Below are 22,769 nucleotides of genomic sequence, written 5' to 3' on the forward strand. Positions count from 1 at the left end.
CGATGGAATCCCTGGGGTCTGCCCCTCCTGGTTTTGTAGACATTTGAACCAGAGATCAAATTGGCAACATCCGTTCGATCATAGAAAAAGCAAGAGGATCCAGAAAAACATCTACTTCTGCTTCATTGACTACATTAAAGCCTTTGACTGTGGATCACAACAATCTGTAGAAAATTCTTCTTCTTCTTCATTCTCTAAAGAGATGGGAATACGAGACCACCTTACCTGCCTGCTGAGAAACCTAGATGCAGGTCAAGAAGCAACAGTTAGAACCGGACATGGAACAACAGACTGGTTCAAAATTGGGAAGGAGTACATTAAGGCTGTATATTGTTACCCTGCTTATTTAACTTATATGCAAAGTACATCATGAGAAACACTGGGCTGGATGGAGCGTAAGTCAAAATCAAGATTGCCGGGAGAAATATCAATAACCTCAGATATGCAGATGACACCACCCTTATGGCAGAAAGTGAAGAGGAACTAAAGAGCCTCGAAGAAGGTGGAAGAGAGGAGTGAAAAAGCTGGCTTAAAACTTAACATTCAAAAAACAAAGATCATGGCATCTGGTCCCGTCACTTCATGGCAAATAGATGGGGAAATATTGGAAACAGTGACAGACTTTATTTTCTTGGGCTGCAAAATCACTGCAGAAGGTGACTGCAGCTATGAAATTAAAAGACGCTTACTCCTTGGAAGAAAGCTATGACCAACCTAGATAGCATATTAAAAAAGCAGAGATATTACTTTGCCAACAAAGGTCTGTCTAGTCAAAGCTTTGGTTTTTCCCAGTAGTCATGTATAGATGTGAGAGTTGGACCATAAAGAAGGCTGAGGGCTGAAGAATTGATGCTTTTGAACTGTGATGTTGAAGACTCTTGAGAGTCCCTTGGACTGCAAGGAGATCAAAACAGTCAATCTGAAAAGGAAATCAACCCTGAATATTCATTGGAAGGACTGATACTGAAGCTCCAATACTTGGGCCACCTGATGCCAAGAGTCTACTCATTGGAAAAGACCTTGATGCTGGGAAAGATTGAAAGCAGGAGGAGAATGGGACGACAGAGGATGAGATGGTTGGATGGCATCACCGATTCCATGGGCATGAGTTTGAGCAAGCTCCGGGAGCTGGTGATGGACAGGGAACCCTGGCGTGCTGCAGTCCATGGTGTTGCAAAGAGTCGGATATGACTGAGCAACTGAACAACAGCATCTGTACCAGGTGGGTCTTGCCAGGGGCTAGGTCCACTCTAGCATTCACTATGTAGATAGAGCTGCTTTTGAGAGCAGGATAGCACAGTTATTAATGGCACAATGTATTCAGTGATTTTCGAAATGAAATTATCCTATTTCAGTCCCCGGTCCCCTTTGACTCTGGCTGCAGATTCCTACCTTCACATAGATCTTTTTCTAACTATTTTGGCCTTCCCATTTCTGAAATTGCCCATAGTTCACACATTTTTTGCATTCCTGGGGAGACTGAATATCCTGCTGTCATTCTGCAACTGCCAAATTGATGTTTCAGGCTGACCTCAGTCTTGTTTGTTTTTGTATTTCTTAAAAACTTTTTAATATTGTCCTTTTGTTGCCTGGGGTTTCTCTGATGGCTCAGACGGTAAAGAATTTGCTTGCGGTGCGGGATACCTGGGTTTGATCTCTGGGTCAGGAAGATCCTGTGGAGAAGGAAATGGCAACCCACTCTAGTATTCTTACCTGGAGAATTCCACAGACAGCCAGGCTACAGTCCATGGGGTCGCAAAGTCAGACGTGACTGGGGGACTAACACACACTATGTTGTCTGAATAAGGCTACTTATTTATTTTTCCTTTTTTTTTATTGTGGTAAAATACACACAAACTTTCCCCTCCCACCCATTATTAAGTATAAAGTTCAGTGGTATTAAGTCCATTTCACATTGTTGTGCAACCGACCTCACAATCTCTCCCCATTAACTCTTTTCCTCTTGTAAAACAGAAACTCTCTCCATTAAACAGTAACTTTCATTTTCCCCTCCCTGCCAGGCCCTGACAACTGGCATTATACTTTCCATCTTTTCATGTGCTCATTGGCCATTTATGCATCTACTTTGAGTAGATGTCTATCCAAGTCCTTTACCCATTTTTGAATTGACTTGTTTTTTTGCCGTTGAGTTTTAGGAGTTTCTTTCTGTATTCTGGTTGCATGTGTGCCCAGTCGTGTCTCTTTGAGACCACATGGATTGCAGCTTGCAGGCTCCTCGGTCCATGGAATTTTCCTGGCAAAAATACTGGAGTGAGTTGCCGTTTCCTACTCCAGGGGATCTTCCTGACCCAGGGATCTAACCCACGTCTTCTGTGTCTCCTGCATTGGCAGGCGGATTCTTTACCACCCAACCACCTGATTATTAACCCTTTATCAGATATCTAATTTGCAAATATTGTCTACCTTTCTGTGGGTTGCCTTTTTATTCTGTGAATAATGTCTTCTGATACACAAAATTTTAAAATTTTCATGAAGTTGAATTTGTTTTTTCTTTTGTTATTTGTGGGTTTGATGTCATATCAGAATCCAATGTCCAAAGTCATGAAGCTTTTGTCCTGTTTTCTTCTAAGAGTTTTGTTGTTTTGGGTTTTACATTTAGGTCCTTGATCCATATATGGTATGGGTAAGAGTCTAACTTCATCCTTTGGGATGTAGATATCCAGTTTTCCTCACACTATTAGTTGAAAATACTGTCCTTTCCCTGATTAACACTCTTGGGACAGCCTTGTCAAAAATCATTTGACCATACATGTGAGAATTTATTTCTGGGCTCTCTATTCCCTTCCATTGGTCTATATGTCTCTCTTTATGCCAGTGCTGCTGCTGCTGCTGCTAAGTCACTTCAGTCATGTCTGACTCTGTGCGACCCCATAGACGGCAGCCCACCAGGCTTCCCTGTCCCTGGGATTCTCCAGGCAAGAACACTGGAGTGGGTTGCCATTTCCTTCTCCAGTAACACACTGTAATTGGTTACTATAGCTTTGTGATAGGCCAGTTTTATTCTTCTTTTTCAAGATTGTGTTGTCTATTTGTGGTCACTTGAGATACCATTAGGATGGGTTTTTCTATTTTTACCAAAAAATATGCCATTAGGACTTTGATAGGGATTGCTTTGAATATGTAGATTGCTTTGGGTAGTATTGACATTTTAACAACATTAAGTCTTGAGAATGAGACGGTTGGGTGGCATCACCGACTCAGTAGACATAAACTGAGCAAACTCCAGGAGATGGCAAAGGACAGGGAAGCCTGGTGTGTTGCTGTCCTTGGAGTCACAGAGTCGGACACAACTGAGCAACTGAACGACAACAACAGAAGTCTTTCAATCCATGAACATGGGATGAGTTTCCATTTATTTATGTCTTCTTTAATTTCTTTCAGCAATGTTTTATAGTTTCCATTGTACCAGTCTTTCACCTCCTTGGTTAATTCCTAAGTGTTTTATTCTTCTGGATGCTATTGTAAATGGAATTGGTTTTGTAATTTTCTTTTTAGATTATTAATTGTTCATGTATACAAATACAACTGTCTTTTGTGTGCTGACTTTGTAAGCTGAATTCATTTATTAGCTCTAACAGTTTTTTGGTAGAACCTTTTGAATTTTTATATGTAAGATCATATCTGCAAACAGATCTTCTTCCTTTCCAATTTGGAGGCCTTTAAATTTTCTTTCTTTCCTAAATGCTGTGGCTAGAACTCCTAGTAACTATGTTGAATAGGGTCGAGAAAGTGGCATCCTTCTTGATTTTAGGAAAAGCTTTAAGTCTTCACCATTGTGTATGGTATTTGTTGTGGTTTTGTCATGAATAGATTTTATTATGTGGTGGTATTTTACTTCTATTACTATTTTGTTGAGTGTTTTTTATTCTGAAAGGGTACTGAATTTTAGTAAATGCTTTTTTGCATCAACTGAGATGATCGTGTGGCTTTTCTTCCTTTTTGTTAATGTGGCATGTTACATTGATATATCTTTATATATGCTGAGCCAGCCTTACATTCCAGGAGTAAATCCTACTGTGTTCTGGTGTATAATCCTTTTAATATGCCTCTAAATTCTGTTTGTTAATATTTTTCTAGGATTTTTACATGAGTGTTCATAAGGGATATTGATCTGTAGTTTTCTTGTAGGGTCTTTTTCTGACTTTGTTTTTAGGATTGTGCTAGCCTCATAGAATGAGTTAGGAAGTGTCCCCTCCTATTCAATTTTTTGGAAAGTTTTAGGAGCATTGGTATTCCCTCTTTAAATGTTTGGTAGAATTCACCAGTGAAGCCATCAGATCCAGGATTTTTTTTTGTTGGAGATTTTTGAATACTGAGTCAATCTCCTTACTAGTTATAGGTCAATGCAGATTTTCTATTTCTTTGTGATTTGATCTTGATGATTTTATGTTTCTAGGAATTTATCCATGTCATCTAGGTGATTCCGTTTGTTGGTGTACTATTGTTCATAGTTATCTGTCACAATCCTCTTTATTTCTGTAGGACTGGTAGTAATGTCCCCCTTTTCATTTCCGATTTCAAATAATTTGACTTTTTTTTACTTTTTCTCAGTTCATCTAGCTAAAGGTTTGTTAATTTTGTTGATCTTTTTCTAGGAAGCAACTTTTGGTTTCATTGATTTTCTTTATTGTTTTTCTGTTATCAATTTCATTTATCTCTGCTCTTAATCTTTATTATTTTCTTCCTTCTGCTGCTTTGGGCTTAGCTGCTCTTCTCTTTTTTTTTTTGTTCCATAAGTTATACAGTTGGAGAAGGCAATGGCAACCCACTCCAGTACTCTTGCCTGGAAAATCCCATGGACAGAGGAGCCTGGTGGGCTGCAGTCCATGGGATCACTAAGAGTCGGACACGACTGAGCGACTTCACTTTCACTTTTCACTTTCCTGCATTGGAGAAGGAAATGGCAACCCACTCCAGTGTTCTTTCCTGGAGAATCTCAGGGACGGGGGAGCCTGGTGGGCTGCCGTCTATGGGGTCGCACAGAGTCGGACACGACTGAAGTGACTTAGCAGCCGCAGCAGCAAGTTATACAGTTAGGTTGTTGATTGAGGTCTTTCCTGTTTTGTTTTTTTTGAAATAATTTTGTTTATTTATTTTTGGGTGTGCTGGGTCTTCCTTGCTGCACTCGGGCTTTTCTCTCTTTGGAGCAAGCAGGAGCTACTCTCTGCTGCAGTGCACAGGCCTCTCGCTGCGGTGTGTTTCTTATTGTAGAGCGCGGGCTCTAGGGGCTGGGGCTTCGTTACTTTCAGTGTATGGTTTCAACAGTTGAGGTTCCCAGCCTCAGTTGTTATGGTACACGGGCTTAGTTGCTTCGTGGCATGTGGGATCTTCCTGGATCGGGGATTGAACCCAGGTCTCTTGCGTTGGCAGCTGGATTCTCTGCCACTGAGCTACCAGGGAAGCTGGTCTTTCTTGTTTTTTAACATAAGCATTTGTAGCTATACATTCCCCCCAGTACTGCTTTCACTGCATCACATAAGTTTTGGTATGTCATGTTTTTGGTTTCATTTGTCTCTGCGCATTTTATTTCCCTTGTGATTTCTTCTTTGAATAATGGATTGTTTAAAAGTATGTGGCTTAATTTCCATAAATTTGTGAGTTTTCCAGTTTCCCTTTTGTTATTTTTAACTTCCATCTTGTTATGGTAGGAGAAAATAACTTTCTATGAGTTATTAACTGAGTATAAATTATACTCAGTTATTAACTGAGTATAAATCAGTTGAGACTTAATCAGTGTCGTAATACATGGTGTGTCCTGGAAGATGTCCCATGTACACTTGAGAGAAATGGGTATTATGCTGTTGTTGGGTAGTGTGATTTTTATGTCTGTTAGATCTGCCTGGTTTATTGTGTTGCGTAAGTCCTCTATGTCCTCTGTTTGGTTGTTTTATCTCTTGCTGGTACTGAAGTCTCTAACTATTATTGTAGAACTGTCTACATACCTCTTCAGTTTTGTCAGTTTTTGCTTCACATATTTTGATGGTCTCTTATTAGCTGTGTAAATGTTTACAATTGTTATATTTCCTTGCTATATTGAACTTTTTATTAACATATAATATCCTTCTTTGTCTTTTAACTTTTTTTAAAATTTAGAGTCTGTTTTGTCTGATATTAGAATAGCTACTTCCGTTCTGTTTTGGTTACTATACATGAAATATCTTGTTCCCATCCTGTCACTTTGAACATGTTTGTGTCTTTAGATCTCAAGTGACTCTCTTATAGGCTGCATACAGTTGGATCATGTGTTTTTAATCCATTCTGCCAATTCCAGTCTTTTGATTGAAGAGTTTAATCCATGTACATTTAAAGAAATTACTCATAAGGAGGGACTTAAATTTCTATCATTGTGCTGTCTGTTCTCTATATGACTTATACCTTTTTTGCCCCTCATTTCCTGTGTTACTGTTTTCTTAGTATTTAGTAGCTTTTTGGTAGTGAAATGTTGAAATTCCTAACTCATTTGCTTTTGTGTGTATTCTGTATCTATTTTCTTTATGGTTACCATGGAGATTACATTTAAAATTCGAAAGTTGTAACATTAATTTAAATTTATACCAGTGTAACTTCAACACCATACAAAAACTGCTCCTTTATAGCTCCCTTCCTACCACTTTTTAGTTGGTTTGTCATAAGATTACATTTTTATATGTTGTGTGCCCCCAAACTTAAACTAATAATTTTGTAATTGAATTTGTCTACTAAATTATGTAGAAAACAAGATTTGACGTTACAGAGTTACAGTAATACTAGTTTTTTTCCACTAATAATTTTCTTTCTTAAAATGTATTACAGTTGACCCTTGAACAGTACAGAGGTTAACCCATGTGTAACTTAAAGCTGGCCCTTTGTATCTCAGGTTCCTTTGTATCCATGATTCAACCAACCACGGACTGTGTAATATTGTAGTTTTTACTATTGAAAAATATTTTTATACAACTGGACCCATACAGTTAAAACCCATGTTGTTCAGGGTCCACTGTAGTCTCTTAAATGATGTAGAAAAAGAAAATTGTAGTCACAAACTATTGTTAGGATAGTACTAGATTTATAATTGCCAGTGTTCTTAACTTGACTAAGATCTTGATTTCTTCATATGACTTTGAGTTACTGTCTAGTATACTTTTATTTCATCTTGTAGGCTTTCCTTGAGCATTTCTTACAAGGCAGCTCCAGTGGTCACAGACTTTTTCAGCTCTCATTTATCTGGGAATATCTTAGTTTCCCCCTCATTTTCTAAGGACAGTTTTTCTGGATATAGAATTTATGGTTGATAGGTTTGTTTTGTTTTTTTAGCTCTTTGAATGTATTGAACCACTGCCTTTGGCGCCCAAAGTTTCTGCGTGAGAAATCTGCAGTTAACCTATTGATGATGCTTTGGATGTGACAGTTTGCTTCTGTCTTGCTGCTTTCAGAGTTCTCTTTGCTTTTTGAAAGTTTGATTACAGTGAGTCTTGGTATGGGTCTCTGACTTCTTCATCTTATCTGGAGCTTGTTGAGCTTCTTGAATGTTTATGTCTTTCACCAGGTGTAGGACATTTACAGATATTATTTCTTCAGATGTCCTCTCTGTCCTTTTCTCTCTTTTCCGTCTGAGATGCCTACAGGGTGTATATTGGTATGCTTGAGGGGGTCCCACAGCAACCTTAGCCTCTGTTCACCTTTATTCAGCCTTTATTTATTCTTCCTGTTCATCAGGCTTGATAATTTCCTTTGCCTTACCTTCAATTTCAGATTCTGTCCTCTGCTGAAATCTACTTTGGATTCCTCTAGTGAGTTTTTCATTTCAGTTATGGTGCTTTTCAGCTCCAGACTTCTTTTGTTTGTTTCTTTTAAGGTTTTCTGTCTTTCTTGATATGGTATTTTCATTTATTTTTTGGCTTTCTCCACATATTCTATTAGTTCTTTGAGCATCTTTAAGACACTTGTTTTAAAGTCTTTGTCTAGTTTGTATGTACATATGTACATCTTTTTCAGGGACAGGTTTTATTCGTTTTTTCCCCTTTGAATGGGTCATACTTTCTTCTTTCTTTGTATGCCATGTGATTTTTTTGTTGAACACCAGACAGTTGATTCTAATAATGTGATAACTCTGGAAATCATTCTCTCCTTTTCCCAGGGTTTTCTGTTTTTATTTGTTTGATTGTTGTGGGCTGTCTCTGTGCCAAGCATCAGCCTTAGGTGTAAACCAAAAGTCTTTCCAGATGTTTTCCCTGGAAAAGCCCTTTCCCTGGGCATGCACAATCACTTTCTATTTTTTTCTGTAAATACAATTTAAAAAATTTCCTAGTCTTGAATGTCTGGCTCCCAAAAGAAGAAAGAACCAAAAATGAAGTAGGGGAAAAGATAGTGCGGGCTCTTTAAAATTCCCTGGCAGTCATTTCAGCTGGAGGAGGAGGGCCTTGTAGCAGTGGGGCAGGGTTGAGGGGAGTGGGGGGGTGGGGGGGTGGGATGCAACGGCAATGGCTGTCTGCTGCTTAGCCTGCACCTCTGTGATAAGAAGCAGCAATCCTAAGTGTCCTGTCCTCAGTATTTGGGGGACAGAGTGCTTTCTACCCACCCTGACTCCATAAGCTCTGTGCAAGGTACTGCAAGAACAATGGCACAGTTGCCTGCTTTTGGGGTGGGTAGATACTACTGTGCTAGGAGCTGAAATTCACCACAATTGGGCTTTCCTGATGGCTCACGAGTCGGACACGACTGAGCGACTTATCTGATCTGATCTGATCTGATCTGATGGCTCAGCAAAGACCAACATCTATTGGATTATAGAAAAGCTAGAGAATTCCAGAAAAACATCTGCTTCATTGACTACGCTTTAGCTTTTGTCTTTGTGGATCACAACAAACTGTGAAAAATTCTTAAGGAGTTGGGAATACCAGACCACCTTACCTGCCTCTTGCAAAACCTGTATGCAGGTCAAGAAGCAACAGTTAGAACTGGACATGGAACATGGACTGGTTCCAAATTGGGAAAGGAGTACTTCAAGGCTCTATGTTGTCACCCTGCTTATTTAATTTACATGCAGAGTACATCATGTGAAATGCTGGGCTGGATGAAGCATATGCTGAAATCAAGATTGCTGGGAGAAATATCAATAATCTCAGATATGCAGATGACACTACCCTTATGACAGAAAGTGAAGAGGAACTAAAGAGCCTCTTGATGAAGGTGAAAGAGGAGAGTGAAAAAGCTGGCTTGGCATCCGGTCCCATCACTTCATGGCAAATAGATGGGGTAAAAATGGAAACAGTGACAGACTTTTATTTGCTTGAGGTTCCAAATCACTGTGGACAGTAGATGCAGCCATGAAATTAAAGGACGCTGTTCCTTAGAAGAAAAGCAGTGACAAACGTAGACATCATATTAAAAAGCAGAGACATTACTTTGCTGACAAATGTCCGTATAGTCAAAGCTGTGGTTTTTTTCAGTAGTCACATACAGATGTGAGAGCTGGACAGCAAAAAAGGCTGAGTGCCGAAGAATTGATGCCTTCAAACTGTGGTGCTGGAGAAGACTATTGAGAGTCCCTTGGACAGCAAGGAGATCCAACCAGTCAATCCTAAAGGAAATCAACCTTGAATATTCATTGGATACTGAAGCTGAAGCTCCAGTACTTTGGCCACCTGATGCAAAAAGCTAACTCATTGGAAAAGACCCTGATGCTGGGAAAAATTGAGGACAGGAGAAGGGAGTAACAGAGAATGAGATGGTTGAATGGAATCACCAATTCAATGGACATGAGTTTGAGAAAACCCTGGGAGATAGTGAACGACAGGGAAGCCTGGCATGCTGCAGTCCATGGAGTCACAATGAGCTGGACACGATGAGCAGCCAAACAACAACAGGAGATTCGGTTCAACCCCCGGGTCAGGAAGATCCCCTGGAGGAGGAAATGGCTACCCACTCCAATATTTTTGCCTGGAAAAAATCCATGGACAGAGGAGCCTGGTAGACTACAGTCCATGGGAGTCTCAAAGAGTCAGGCATGACTGAGCAGCTAAGCACACATGCCACATGCGTATGATCGAGTCTAACCACAATTGACCAAATCTAACTGCAGTTTACCCTGTATGTATACAAAATAAAATAAGTAGGAGGATTCTGGGAAGGTTCCCATCTCTCACTGGTGTGTTCATAAGTATACAGGTATTATTTCCCACGTTTATATTACTTTCTGTAGAACTCCGTTTATAATTACATAAAAAAAGTAAAAGACAACTTTCCTCTGAAATACCTGTTTCTTTTTCATCTTCTCCTTTATTCATGCTCCTAGCCTCCCACTTTCTTCACATGAATTTTGCATTTTTTATTGCCTCAGTTCTATAAATTGCCTTCCGAGTTTCGCAGTTGTAGCATCACATTTCTGGCATGTTCCGGGCTGTGGAGCGTTGCCTTTTTCAGTGTCATCGGTTGCCCTCTCCCTTGTCCTGCCTGCAGGGGGTCTCATTCCCCCACTGGGTCTCAGCTCTCCAGCTCCCTCCCCTCTGGCAGGGAGAGGCCCCGGAAGCTCTCCTGCCTCCTCAGTGGTTCTGTCCCTCTCCAGGTGGTCCTCTTTGGTCCCTCTGATGTCTGCCTGTCGTGCTGTGCTCACCACAGGCCATCAGTCTGTTCTCTGGGCCATTGTGGACATAGGTCCTCATGTTTGTTGTCATTCTCTTAGGCTTTCCCCTTCCTGTTTCTTCACGTAACTTTTTTCTGTTCTTTCTGAGTCCTAATTCTACAAACATTTCTATTTTTTCATGCTCTGGTTTTCCTGCCTTCCTCACCACTCTTTCATCTTAAGTAGGTTTGACATCATCCAACTCTACCAAGTGGGCAGAGCAGAACCCAAAGTTAGCACCCTAAATTCTATACTTTATTATGAACAGATGAGCCTTTACTGAAAGCCTGTTGTGTGCTGGAGGTTGAGGAAGCACTTGCCCACCTGTCAGTCCTTGTTTCATTTAGCAGCATGAATGCGCATCACAGCATCATTGTTTCATCAGAGGACCTAAAAGGTCAGCCCGTGGAGTTTACCACTGATTATCTGTAAACTCCATTCTGCTGGGTCGTGGGGACAGGAAGGAGCTCAATCAAGTGGTTTTCTATCCATGCTGTGATTCTTCACGTTTGTAGATCGTTGACAATGGCTTTTAAATTTCCGAGGCTTTCCTCTGCCAGCTAGCCCATTTCTGGATTGCCGTTACCTTCCACATCAGAGAATGAAAATGAAGGAGTACAGTGGTGTGATTGGGAGCCAAACTCTGGAGTGAATAGGGTTCAAGTTCTTGACTAATTAAAGCATAACTAGGGAGGCCAGCCTGGATGGTTAAAATGTCTTTAAAATGTATTTTAAAATGTCACATATGCATGAACGTTCATAGCATTATTCATAGTAGCCCCAAAGTGGAAACAGCCTGGATGTGTATCAGGTGATGAGTGGATAAACAAATGTGGTCTATCCAGAACTGATGGAATGGTATTCAGCCAGAAAAAGGAATGATACCTGTTACAGCCATGATGAACATGAAAACATTATGCTGCATTAAAGAGGTCAGACACAAAAGGCTACACACTGTATGAGACTTACACGAAATGTCCAGAATAGGCACATTTATAGAGACAGCAAGTAGATTGGTGGTTGCTAGGAGGCAGGGAAGTGGGGGAATGGGGTAAATGGTACCAGATTTCTTTGTGGGTGATGAATATGTTCTGGTTGCACAACCTTTTGAATATACTAAAAAGCACTGAGGTGTATACTGTAAAGTGGTTAAAATAGGGACAGGAAACTAAGGAACGGTTCTAAAGAAGCAAACTGAAAGCTACTCCCGTCACACTGGACTGATCCCTGCTGTTCGGCAGTGCACCTGTGCGCTTTGCACGTGCTTGTACTCACTTTTTATGTACATTTTCAGGCCCACGTGCTAAACAGTTCTCTGTGGTCATGTGCTGTCTCTGACCATTTCAATTTACCATGATTCAATACAATTCAATACAATTTTTTAAAAGAAATTCTTCCCCTACCTTGCCAGGCACTTAAGAAGTATGCTATAAATATTTGTTGAATTACCTGTGCTTGCTATTCCCGCCTTATTAGTGTGGGCAGTTGCACGTTAGCTATAATTACCTATTGTTCCAGATTGTTTCAAAATATAATATCCCCTAAAGTATGCGCCTTTGAGTAAGAGCTCTACACGTTACATTTGTAAGCTGTGTATATTCTTTTTTCCTGGCTTGCCTTTTCTGATCACAAAGGTAGTATCTAATGATAAGAAATTCATATCATGGTCTTGCCTGGACTGTGGCCTTTAGCTTTTAGAGGCCTCCAAACAATTCCATCTGTCTGCAAAGGAGCTGCTGCTTTTTAAAAAAATGTTATTTCTTTATTTCTTTATGGCTGTGCTGGTCTTCACTGCTGTGCGGGCTTTGCTCTGGTTGCGCTGAGCCGGGCCTGCTCTCTCGCTGAGGCCCACGGGCTTCTCTTGGCTTCTCTTGGCTTCTCCTGTTGTGGAGCACGGGCTCCAGGTGCGCCGGCTTCAGTAGTTGAAGCACCCGGCTCAGTAGCTGCGGCTCCCAGGCCCTAGAGCACGGACTCAGTAGTTGTAGCACGTGGGCTTAGTTGCTCCACAGCATGTGGGATCTTTCTGGACCAGAGATCAAACCTGGGCCTCCTGCATTGGCAGGAGGATTCTTTACCACTGAGCCACCGGGGAAGCCCAGGAGCTTCGACTTGAAGTCTCTTTGCCCTGTCGTTTTCATCTTCTTCCCCGCATCTGGAGTTGGCTTGGCTTTCATCATTTCCTGCCAAAACTTCTCACTCACCTTCTCCAAGGCAGGAGCCTAGGATGCATCTTGCCCAAATACCTTGCCTATCTTGTTTGCAAATAAGAAGGGAGAAGAGTGTTAGCCGTTTGTCCTGCTAAGTCAACACCCCTTTAATTCCTAACTTTTTTCTGTCTCTCTCTCACTTTTTTTTTGGCCTCGTCATTTTCTGAATTCCAAAACTGTGTGCTTTTCTGTGACCCATGTAAAACCTTCACCTATGACACAGCTCTTGCAGAAAGGAAGTGGTAGGCTTCTAAGACGCCTCCTTTTCTCTCTGTGCACGGCAGAGACACTCACCCGTCTGCCTTCGCGGTGGCAGCTGGTCCCCTTACCCCGTTGCCCCGTAGCCCAGCAGCCTCGAGCTGAGACCTGGTAGCAGTGATTGGCCATTTTGTCTCTGAAGCTAATGCCATTGACCTGTGCCTTGCTTTTCTCTTGGGAGTTATTTTCCAGGAGTGAGGATGCTGTCATACTCTCTGCATCCTTGTCTGAAACGCCCTTTGTAGATAACAGCAAACTTGGGCAGGACAGTTCTTCAGAGTGAGGGGAGAGCCCAGGACCTGGAGTGAAACTAACAAGTCTCAGTGATGGAGAGGCCAGTGGCTCTCGGCTTCCTGGGGACAGTGAATGATTCATGCCCATGTCACCGGCAGCCAGGTGGGAATGTGGGCCAGAGACAGGAGGTGAAAGGGTGGAGCAGAGAAGACCAGGCATTTCTCCCTGGAGGTGTAGATGCAAGGGCAGCAGAGCTGATGGCCACTGTTCTTCCTACCTGAGCTGGTGAGCAAGAGGACGTTTTAATTGTAGGATGAAACAGTTGTTTTTTGAATGAAAATACATCTCTCTATAGCCACCTCTTTGTCCTTCTTGTCATTATTTGGTTTATTTAGATTTCAAGCCCCAAAGCCTATTTCCGTCCTCTCCCTCTGAGTTAAATTAATACTGTCTGAGGTCCTTTTTCTTCAGAAAGTCTGTTCTGGGATTGTAGATGCTGGGTGGGCTTTATGCAGACAAAAGGACCCCCAACCTCATTCACAAGCACAGAGAAATTATAATTAAGAAGATGGGAAGATGGTGGGTCTCTTTTTTTCCTATTTAACTGAGTTGGGGGGTTAGGGAACAACCCCCTTTGTGAGTGATGTGGTGGGGGGGTAACTTTCTCTTTGTAGAGCCTTGTCAGGCTAAAACTCTCAGGGAGAGTTCCTAAGTGTGGGCAAAATGAGGTCAGAATTCTCGGGTGATTTGTATTTGCGGGTTTATTGTTTTTTCCTCATTTAGAACTTAATTTATATAAAAGAATACAACAGTGAAATAGTAATGGCAGCTCCATTCATTCCGCTCTGCTCTGCTCTCTTCTGGAGGTAGAAGGTGTTACCTTCAGGAAACTGGGGCTCCAGGGGTGAACTGCTTGCCCAAAGTTGTCCAGCCATGAAGCGGCAGAGCCCAGGTTCAGACTCGCCTCCCTGCCCGTTACCCAAGCCATGCCCTGGCGCTGGGCACTGCCAGCAGGACACAGCACTCCCTGCCGCGGCATGCTGTGCGTGGTATGTTCCCCTTGATCCTTGCTGTGCTTTGAGTCCTTCGCAAAGCCTGTGTCTTCCTTTTATTTTCCCTCCCCCGACGCCCCAGCCTCTGAGTGATGCCTGGGGTCCTAAAGCAGGATTCTCTGCTCAAACATCTTGGTTCTCATCTCTTTTACAAGATCATCCTTGGCCTCTGTTCTCTTTTGCTTTTGTCTCCTTTCTGGAATGCTTCTTTTAGGCCATAACAAAGATAAAGATAATCCTGCCCAAGGGCTTGAAGAAATGGAGGGGAGAAATTTTCTTAGCAAGCAGCTGAGGTTTCCAGCTAGGTTCGTGGTGGCCACAGTCCTCGATGCCCTGGGGGTCGTCTTCCTCAGAAGCAGAGGAGACAGGTGTATAAATGGACGCAGGTGGGGGGCAGTTGTGCCAAGGACTCAGTACGAGGCATCCTGCCCACACTTCCTCTATCTCATTTCTCTGCACTGAGCAAAGCAAATGTGAGCCCAAGGCCATTCCCTGAGGAGGTCGAAATTCTGACCCAGGTAGAAGGAAGACAGCCAGTTGGGCGAGGCTGCCTACAGGATGGTGGGATGAAGACAGGAGGGGCTCTGAGAGGCCGGGATTGACAGGAAGCCGTTGTTTAGAGCAGCCCTGTGCCTTTTCTGAAGCTGGGAGACAGGCCTTCTGGTGACTGCCACTTTTATGCACACGGTTTTAGGTCCGTGCCATTTCTGCCGGTCCCTTGTACTTGTCCCAGCCCCATATTCCCAGAGCTGGGGCTGATGGCCCTGCTGGTGTGCAGCCAGGCACCTCTCTTCAGGGCGTCTCCTGAGCCAGCTGGGATTCACCTTGTTGGCAGGTAGAGCCCGTGAGCACCTCTCCCTTGCGTTTCCCCCTCCTCCTCCCCTTCACTCTGTGCCCCAGCTGCGGGCCCAGGGGCGTGGGGGGTCCTGGCTCCATGGTAAAATAAGCTTAGTTGTCCCTGATAATTCTGCATACACACCCTCTTTCTGCCTCTGCTGCTCTGACTATTCCAGACAGAACCAGCCTCAGTCCAAATTCATTCCCCACATAGTATTCATTCAACCAGCGCCAGGCACTGTGGTAACCTACGTCCTCACGGCTGTATCTGATGTGGTCAATCCAGTATCACATGCGGAAGTTTGCATCACCGATCTGCCTTTGACCTAATGCCTGTTTTATAAACTCATTTTCCTCGTGAGTGACACAGTCCTTCTTCCCCAAAGGGCTGAGGCCTAGATTTCAATTTTGACCTCAACTCCAGGGGGAGCAGGGACCAGGCCCCTTGCTGCCAAGTCTCATTGTTTTCTTGGTGATGGGAGTTAGGGCCTCCCTCCCCTTCATCTGTCTCCTTTTCCTAGCAGTAATCCTCAGGATCGGCAGTCCACTGCCTCTGGCCAGGAGCCCATTGGGCTGTTGTCGCTACCTTGTCCCCCCGCCCCTCGCTCCTCCCTCCGGGCAACGGCTCCTCCTTCCTTCCCACCTTGTCCAGCTGTTGGAGGTCTCTGGAGAGTCCCTGACTGAGCACAGGAAGACTCATCCAGGGCTCTGCAAAGATGCTCTTGAAGGGTGTGAGTGAAGGGGAATCTGAAAATAGGAAAAGCGTCTGCATGTATTTACCTGTTGAAGGGCTAGCGGTTTTGTTTTTGTTTTGGCTGCGCCCCGTGTTAGCTGGGGCACACAGGATCTTCACTGCGCATGTGGGGTCTAGTGTCCCACCCAGGAACAGAACCCAGGCCCCTGCACTGGGAGCGCAGAGTCTTAACCACTGGACCACCGGGGAAGTCCTGCCATTCATTTATTTTTACCTGGTGGCTTGAAACAGTCCACTTGGACCCATGATGCCAGCCTTGTCTGAGTCTTTCCCAGGGACTCTCCTGAAGCTCTCTGGTTTCTGTGGGTGCTGGAGGCCCATGTGGGTGCTGGAGGCTTGCGGGGCTCAGCCTCGCTCCTCTCTGAACTGCTGTGTTAGAGGCGCTTCTGGACCAGAGAGCTTGTCCTGGGCGCTCTCCACGTGGCGGGGGCTCTGCTCTGAGGCCAGGGTGAGCAGAACATGTGGAGGCTTAGGGGGCCGGGAAGGCTTTTATTCACACTCTTATTTATTTGTTCTTTTGACTCTCATCTTCTCACCCATCACATCTCTCCATCCCTGAAAGAGACTAGAAGTATTAGCAGCAGAGCAGGCTTTCGTAGACTCAGGCCTGGTGGTTTATTTACCTCCCTTCTGCAGGAGCTGCAGGTGGAGACAGGAGTTCTGATTGCCTTGCGAGAATTTTCCTTTAATGGAGAAGTACTCAGGAGGAGGAAAGAAGATTTTTACTTGCTGTTTTCCTTACCACCTAGAGAGCTCACAGGCTTTAGAGACTGGGACATTTTGACTCAAGATTTTTCAGAGGAGGCTGGGCGCTCAAAGGTGGACAGGAACACGTGCTAACTTAGGGGAGAGCTGCCAGGATTCCAGTTTCTCCTCTCCCTGTAGCAAGAGGTGCTCAGACTGTCCCAGGCTCTAGGCAGCCCTTCCACCGACCTTCCCCACTGCCTGCCCTGGGCTGTGAGTACTGCTGCTGCCTGGGAGGTGGGGTGGGGGTGGGGGCTGAGGTGCCCCAGGTCACCCAAGTTCAGGCCAAAAAATCATCTTTCCCTGGTTATTCAGAATGCCAACAGCTTTCCAGACCCTTTCCCTTTGTCAGCAACTTCCTTATTTCAGAGCAGTTGACGTGAATTTATGTAGGTGTTAGATTACTCTGAAGCTTAGGTCTAGCTTAGGCAAAACACAGACATACCAGACAAAGCCCGAGAACAATGTACAAAGCAACAAACACATCAACCGCTAGAAAATGTGATCAGCCCTTGCAGACCTTGTTCCTGTTTTCCTTGCAGCTTCTGGAATTTCAGACCTGACCTCTTTTCTTGGCTTGTCAATTTTCCACATCCTGGAACTCTTTATCCCAGGTAGGGAAGGGGGAGGGGCCATCTCTGGAAATCTACACTGGTTTGAGTTGGCCTTTACTATAAGCAGGGGACCCATGACATTCCTCAGGGGGTCAGGGAGCTCATTTTGCAGATGGTTTGCCCAAGGTCACAAAGAACTGGGCCTGGGACCCTGGTGCTCTGCCACCATGTCTCCCATACATTCGGAGTGCCGTGTTCTCTTCTTTCAGGGTTTATTTGTTCTCTAAACATTTAGCCAGTGCCTGCCCGGGTTCCTGCCCTGCTGGGCTTGGGATGCCAAGATTAGTAAGCCATGGTCTCAGGCCTGGCTGTGTAGGGAGCTACTCGCTGCCCCTGACCAGCCACATCAGTTGGGGTGTCAGGCTTCACTGAACCGTCTTTGGAGCACAGACTGCATGAATAAATGTGCTTGGCAACCAGCAGAACAAGTGCTCCATCCATAGCCATGAACCTGGGCTGCCCATCGCCAGGGAAAGACAGTGGGCTGGGTGGGGTGGTGGGGGCACTCAGGAAGGATTCAGTGAATGAGATCTGGGTGCCTTCCCTGGAAAGCGGGGCCCATGCACAGAAAGCCTAGGGGCTGACGGGAGAGCGAAGGAGGCCATCTGGGCCCCTCAGAAAGCTCATTGGTTTTTAGCCTGTCCCACCGGCAGTAGAGGGAGTTCTAGCAGAATCTGTTGGTGGCTAAAAGCAGTGCTGGTTGATGTGTTAGTTTAGGGGATGAAGAACAGGAGCGACTGGAGCAGAGGTGGATGGCTGCTGTTATGAGAGCATCTGGGAGAGACTGAGCTGCTATGGGGAGGAAGGGTAGTTAGCACTTAGCTTGAAATGCTGAAAGATGCAGCAATAGCTGGTGCCTAGGCGAGGGCCGAGAAAGGGGAGTGAGCTGAATCTGGGGTCTCGGTGGCCCGGAACCATCCTTCCGCCTCCCCAGTGCTCGCCCCTCAAGGTCAGGAAATCCCACCTGATATCACTCACTACTGCTTTAGCACGAGACATCAGTATATTTGTCACGGAAAGCCTCAGAACCTGGCCGGTGCCTCTCGAAGAACTGTTCCCCACGAGGCCAGCTGAGGCCTACTGCCCCTTTCCCACCAGCCCCCATGGAGGGGAGGACCCCTGCACTGGGCCCTGGGTTGTCAGCAGATAGCCCCAGCTGCAGGGGCCACGGTGTAGCTGAGAGACACTTGCACTTGCTACCCATCGGTTTACCGAGTGCTCACCCTCTCCTTGGCCCCTTGCTGCTTGCTGGAGTCACAGCAGGGAACCAGAAAGACGACCCTGATCTCCTGTCCTCAGGGAGACAGAAGGCCAGCTGCTGTGTAACTGCAGCCTGGATGTAAGGAGAGTACCTTCACCTGAGAGGGCCAGGAGAAGCCTCCCCCGCTGTGCTGTTATCTGCTTCCCAGCAGGCAGCCGCTGGGTGTGGATCTTCCCAGAACACAGGGAGCTGTGGGCAGGTTTCATGGCTCAAACTCTCAGTGAACCCCAGTGGGGGTGGGAAGAGCTATGGCAGCCACACCCTCCTTGGCTGGAGCCACGCCCCCTCTCTGTCTGGCCTGATTACCGATCTGTCTTCCAGGTGAGCCCTTTACCTTCCCGCGCACCCTAGGACCCCGGGTGGTACTGCTTCTGACCAGCCCACGGTATCATTGCCATGGTATCGGGTGAAGGTACTCTCCTTACATCAAGGCTGCAGTTACACAGCAGCTGGCCTTCTGTCTGTCTCCCTGAGGACAGGAGATCAGGGTGTCTTTCTGGTTCCCTGCTGTGACTCCAGCAAGGAGCAAGGGGCCATTCCACCTGATGGTCTTCTCTGGTCCTTTAGCAGAGACTTTGGGATATTTGTCATGGAAGCCTTAGTACTTGGCCCAGTGCCTCTCGAGGAATTGTTCTCCATGAGGTAACATTCTGAACCTAGACTGGGATCCACATCAGTCCCTTGTGGTGCTCTCAACCCTCTACCCTGTGCAGGGACAACCAGGTGTCCTGTGGGGTTGTCCCTGGGCCCAAAGTCCAGTCTCCATTCCAGGAGGGCAGCTTCCACTGCTGACCACAGTATTTCATATGTAGGATTGTGTTAGGTTGCGTGGCCAAAATAGTTTTGACATACTCCTTTTGAGTGACTCAAGTTTTTTTATATAGTGTGGGGAATTTCCCCTGCCCTCCCGCTCCCCAAGTATTTGCCTGGGACTCCACGTATCCTAGGGCAGCTGGGGGCTTCCCCGCAGGGCTTCCAGCTCTGTCTAGCTGCTCTCAGCCTGGATTGGAAAATAGAATAAAGGCCTATTGTTTGTCCCTCGGGCCTGAATGGCTCTGTTTTCTTCTTTCAGCTCCCAGGCCAGCAGCTTTTCTGCCGCTGCAGTTCTAACAGTTTAGTCACAAATGAGAAATCCGTTCCCACCCTGACTTCACATTGTTTTACTGGGATCCTGGGAGGATAAGGCTTTGAGCCAACATGGAGTCTTGTGTTGGTCGCTGCTGGGTGGGAGCTGATAGCTAAGGTGCTGAGAGGGGGGCCTTTCCTACCAAGAGACCTTAGTTTGCAGAAAGGAAAAGGGGGAAAACCCTTCTGTTCACATTGACCTAAGAGGCTGGTTGGTAGGAATCTGGGCTAGCTCTGACTGGCAGGAAGGGGCTGGGAGGGAATGCAGAGAACTGGTAGGAAGGCCCCCCCCGCCAGGTGAACTGGGACCGAGGGCAGCTGGGCAGAGTCATGGTGATGCATTTGCTGTCCTCTTGTCTTTCTTCTTTGCCTCCTGCCATCCTTCCCCAGCCGCATGCATCCTGCTTCACCCAGTCTAGTGCTGAGCTGGAGAACAATCCTGAGACTGAATGCACCTCTTTTGTGTCGAGGGCAAAGGAATGGAAAAGTGGCACGGGGCTGAGAGAAAACAAGCAGAGAGTTTGTCTATGAGACTTTGAAATCACAGGAAGTGATCTACTCAGCTGCAGTGCTTTGGCCCTTTAAGCCTGTCAAATATAGGGTGCTGAGGTCAGCCCACCTGCCCTGACCCAGTGCGGGAATCACAGCACTGCGCTCACCTCGGCTACCTCCTCTGTCACAAAGTGAAGAATCCTGTTTGCTTGATTTTAAAGTTGTTTTTCCTTCTCTCAGTCCACAGGGAGTGGCCTCCTAGACCTAGTTCCTCAAGTGGGGTCCCCGGGTCCCTGCAAGTCCTCAGAGGGGCCCCTGAGTCAGATTTTCATATAATACTACGAAATTACTTGCCTTTTTCACTGTGTTCACGTTTGCACCAATGGTGCATAAGAAACGGTGGGCAAATGGCTGGAGGCTTGAGAGGAATTGGGGTGGATCTCTTCAGCTCCACACACACGGAGTTCAAAAGAGCCAGCTTACGGGACTTCCCTGGCGATCCAGTGGTTAAGGCTTTGCATTTTCAATGCCCGAGGCGCGGGTTTGATCGCTGGTCAGAGAACTAAGATCCCGCATGCAATGTGGCGTGGCCAAAAAAAAGCCAGCTTCAGTTAAGACTGGTCTTGATGAAGTAGTAAAATGAACTCATTTTATTACCTCTGTATGCTTTTATGCAGGTCTTTGACATTCTGTGTGTTGAGATGGGAAGTAAATGAACTGTATTGGTTGGCTCAAGGGAAAGCACTTCTGGGGTTTTTGAGTTACAAGCTGAAAACTTGTAACTTTAGTTCAGCTTGTAACTCAAAAACCCCTTTTTCCAGGAGATGCTATTTTCACTTGCAAATAACTAGTAGCCATGGTTATTCAGATTTGGGTACTTGACAAACTTTCTCTTGAAAATGAATGTAGTGAGTCTGTTGCTTCAAAGAAAACAACTAACAGTATTTGTTGCCAATGGTAAAATTAGAGCTTTCAAGCCAAAATTAGAATTTTGGAAAGCTTATATCCATCCTCTTGAGCTTGACAGCTTCTCAATACTTAAAAGTTTTCTGATGAGATTGGTAATATGACACCTATGCCATCTTGGCATTTTATTATAAAGTGTCTCAACATCTGGAAGACCAGCATAATTCAGTAAACTGATATTTTCCAAATGACCAGGATATGAATTCACAAAATTATGTTGGGAAGAGGCCCACTTGGAATTTAAGAAAGGCCAGTGGATTTTAACATAACAGTAAAGTTCATAGGGTTTCATATTTCACACTATAATTTAGTATTTGTCAAGTTTTGATATAGTACCAAACATTGGTATCCACAATTGTCTGAAAAAGCTATGAAAATATTGCTGCTGTTGTTCAGTCACTCAGTGATGTCCTACTCTTTGCGACCCCATGGACTGCAGCACGACAGGTGTCCTTCATCATCTCCCGGAGCTTGCTCAAACTCACGTCCATTGAGTCGGTGAAGCCATCCAACCATCTCATCCTCTGTCATCCCTTTCTCCTGACTTCAATCATTCCCAGCATCAGGGTCATTTCTAATGAGTTGGCTCATTAGCGTAGTCAGTGAAGCAGAAGTAGATGTTTTTTGGAATTCTCTTGCTTTTTCTATGATCCAGCGGATGTTGGCAATTTGATCTCTGGTTCCTCTGCCTTTTCTAAATCCAGCTTGAACACCTGGGAGTTCTCAGTTCACTTTCTGTTGAAGCCTAGCTTGGAGAATTTTGATCATTACCTTGCTAGTATGCAAAATGAGTGCAATTGTACCATAGTTTGAACATTCTTTAGCATTGCTTTTCTTTGGGATTGGAATGAAAACTGACCTTTTTGAGTCCTGTGGCCACTGATAAGTTTTCCAAATTTGCTGGCTTGTTGAGTGTAGCACCTTCACAGCGTCATCTTTTACAATTTGACATAGCTCAGCTGGAATTCCATCATCTCCAGTAGCTTTGTTTGTAGTGATGCTCCCTGAAGCCCACTTGACTTCGTACTTCAAGATGTCTGGCTCTAGGTGAGTAATCACACCATCGTGGTTATCTGGGTCATGAAGATCTTTTTTGTGTAGTTCTTCTGTGTGTTCTTGCCACTTCTTAATCTCTTCTGCTTCTGTTAGGTCCATACCGTTTCTGTCCTTTATTGTGTCCGTCTTTGCATGAAATGTTCCATGGTATCTCTAATTTTCATGAAGAGATGTCTAGTCTTTCCCATTCTATTGTTTTCCTCTATTTCTTTGCATTCTTCACTTAGGAAGGCTTTCTTATCTATCTTTGTTATTCTTTGGAACTCTGTATTCAGATGGATATGTCTTCCCTTTTCTCCTTTGCCTTTGGCTTCTCTTCTTTTCTCAGCTATTTGTAAGGCCTCCTCAGACAACCATTTTGCCCTTTTGCATTTCTTTTTCTTGGGAATGGTTTTGATCACCACCTCCTGTACAGTGTTATGAACCTCTGTCCATAGTTCTTTAGGCACTCTATCATATCTAATCCCTTGAATCTATTTGTCACTTCTATTGTCACTGTATAATGTAAGGGATTTGATTTAGGTCATACCTGAATGGGTTAGTGGTTT

General features: G+C 44.8%; 1 protein-coding gene across 10 annotated transcripts in view; it reads left to right on the forward strand.

Moving 5' to 3' along the window:
- PC (pyruvate carboxylase) overlaps nucleotides 1–22,769 on the forward strand; it is a 103,340-nt gene that overhangs the window by 18,415 nt on the left and 62,156 nt on the right. The window contains exon 1 of one of the 10 annotated variants that reach the window (XM_055580700.1): nucleotides 17,301–17,321. The exons of the other annotated variants lie outside the window; for them this stretch is intronic. The gene's annotated coding sequence lies outside the window, so the exon portion shown is untranslated. Of the gene's footprint in view, nucleotides 1–17,300; nucleotides 17,322–22,769 lie in introns of those variants that run through there. 10 annotated transcript variants of the gene reach the window in all.

Source organism: Bubalus kerabau, chromosome 5, assembly GCF_029407905.1.
Source record: "Bubalus kerabau isolate K-KA32 ecotype Philippines breed swamp buffalo chromosome 5, PCC_UOA_SB_1v2, whole genome shotgun sequence".
NCBI lineage: Eukaryota > Metazoa > Chordata > Mammalia > Artiodactyla > Bovidae > Bubalus > Bubalus kerabau.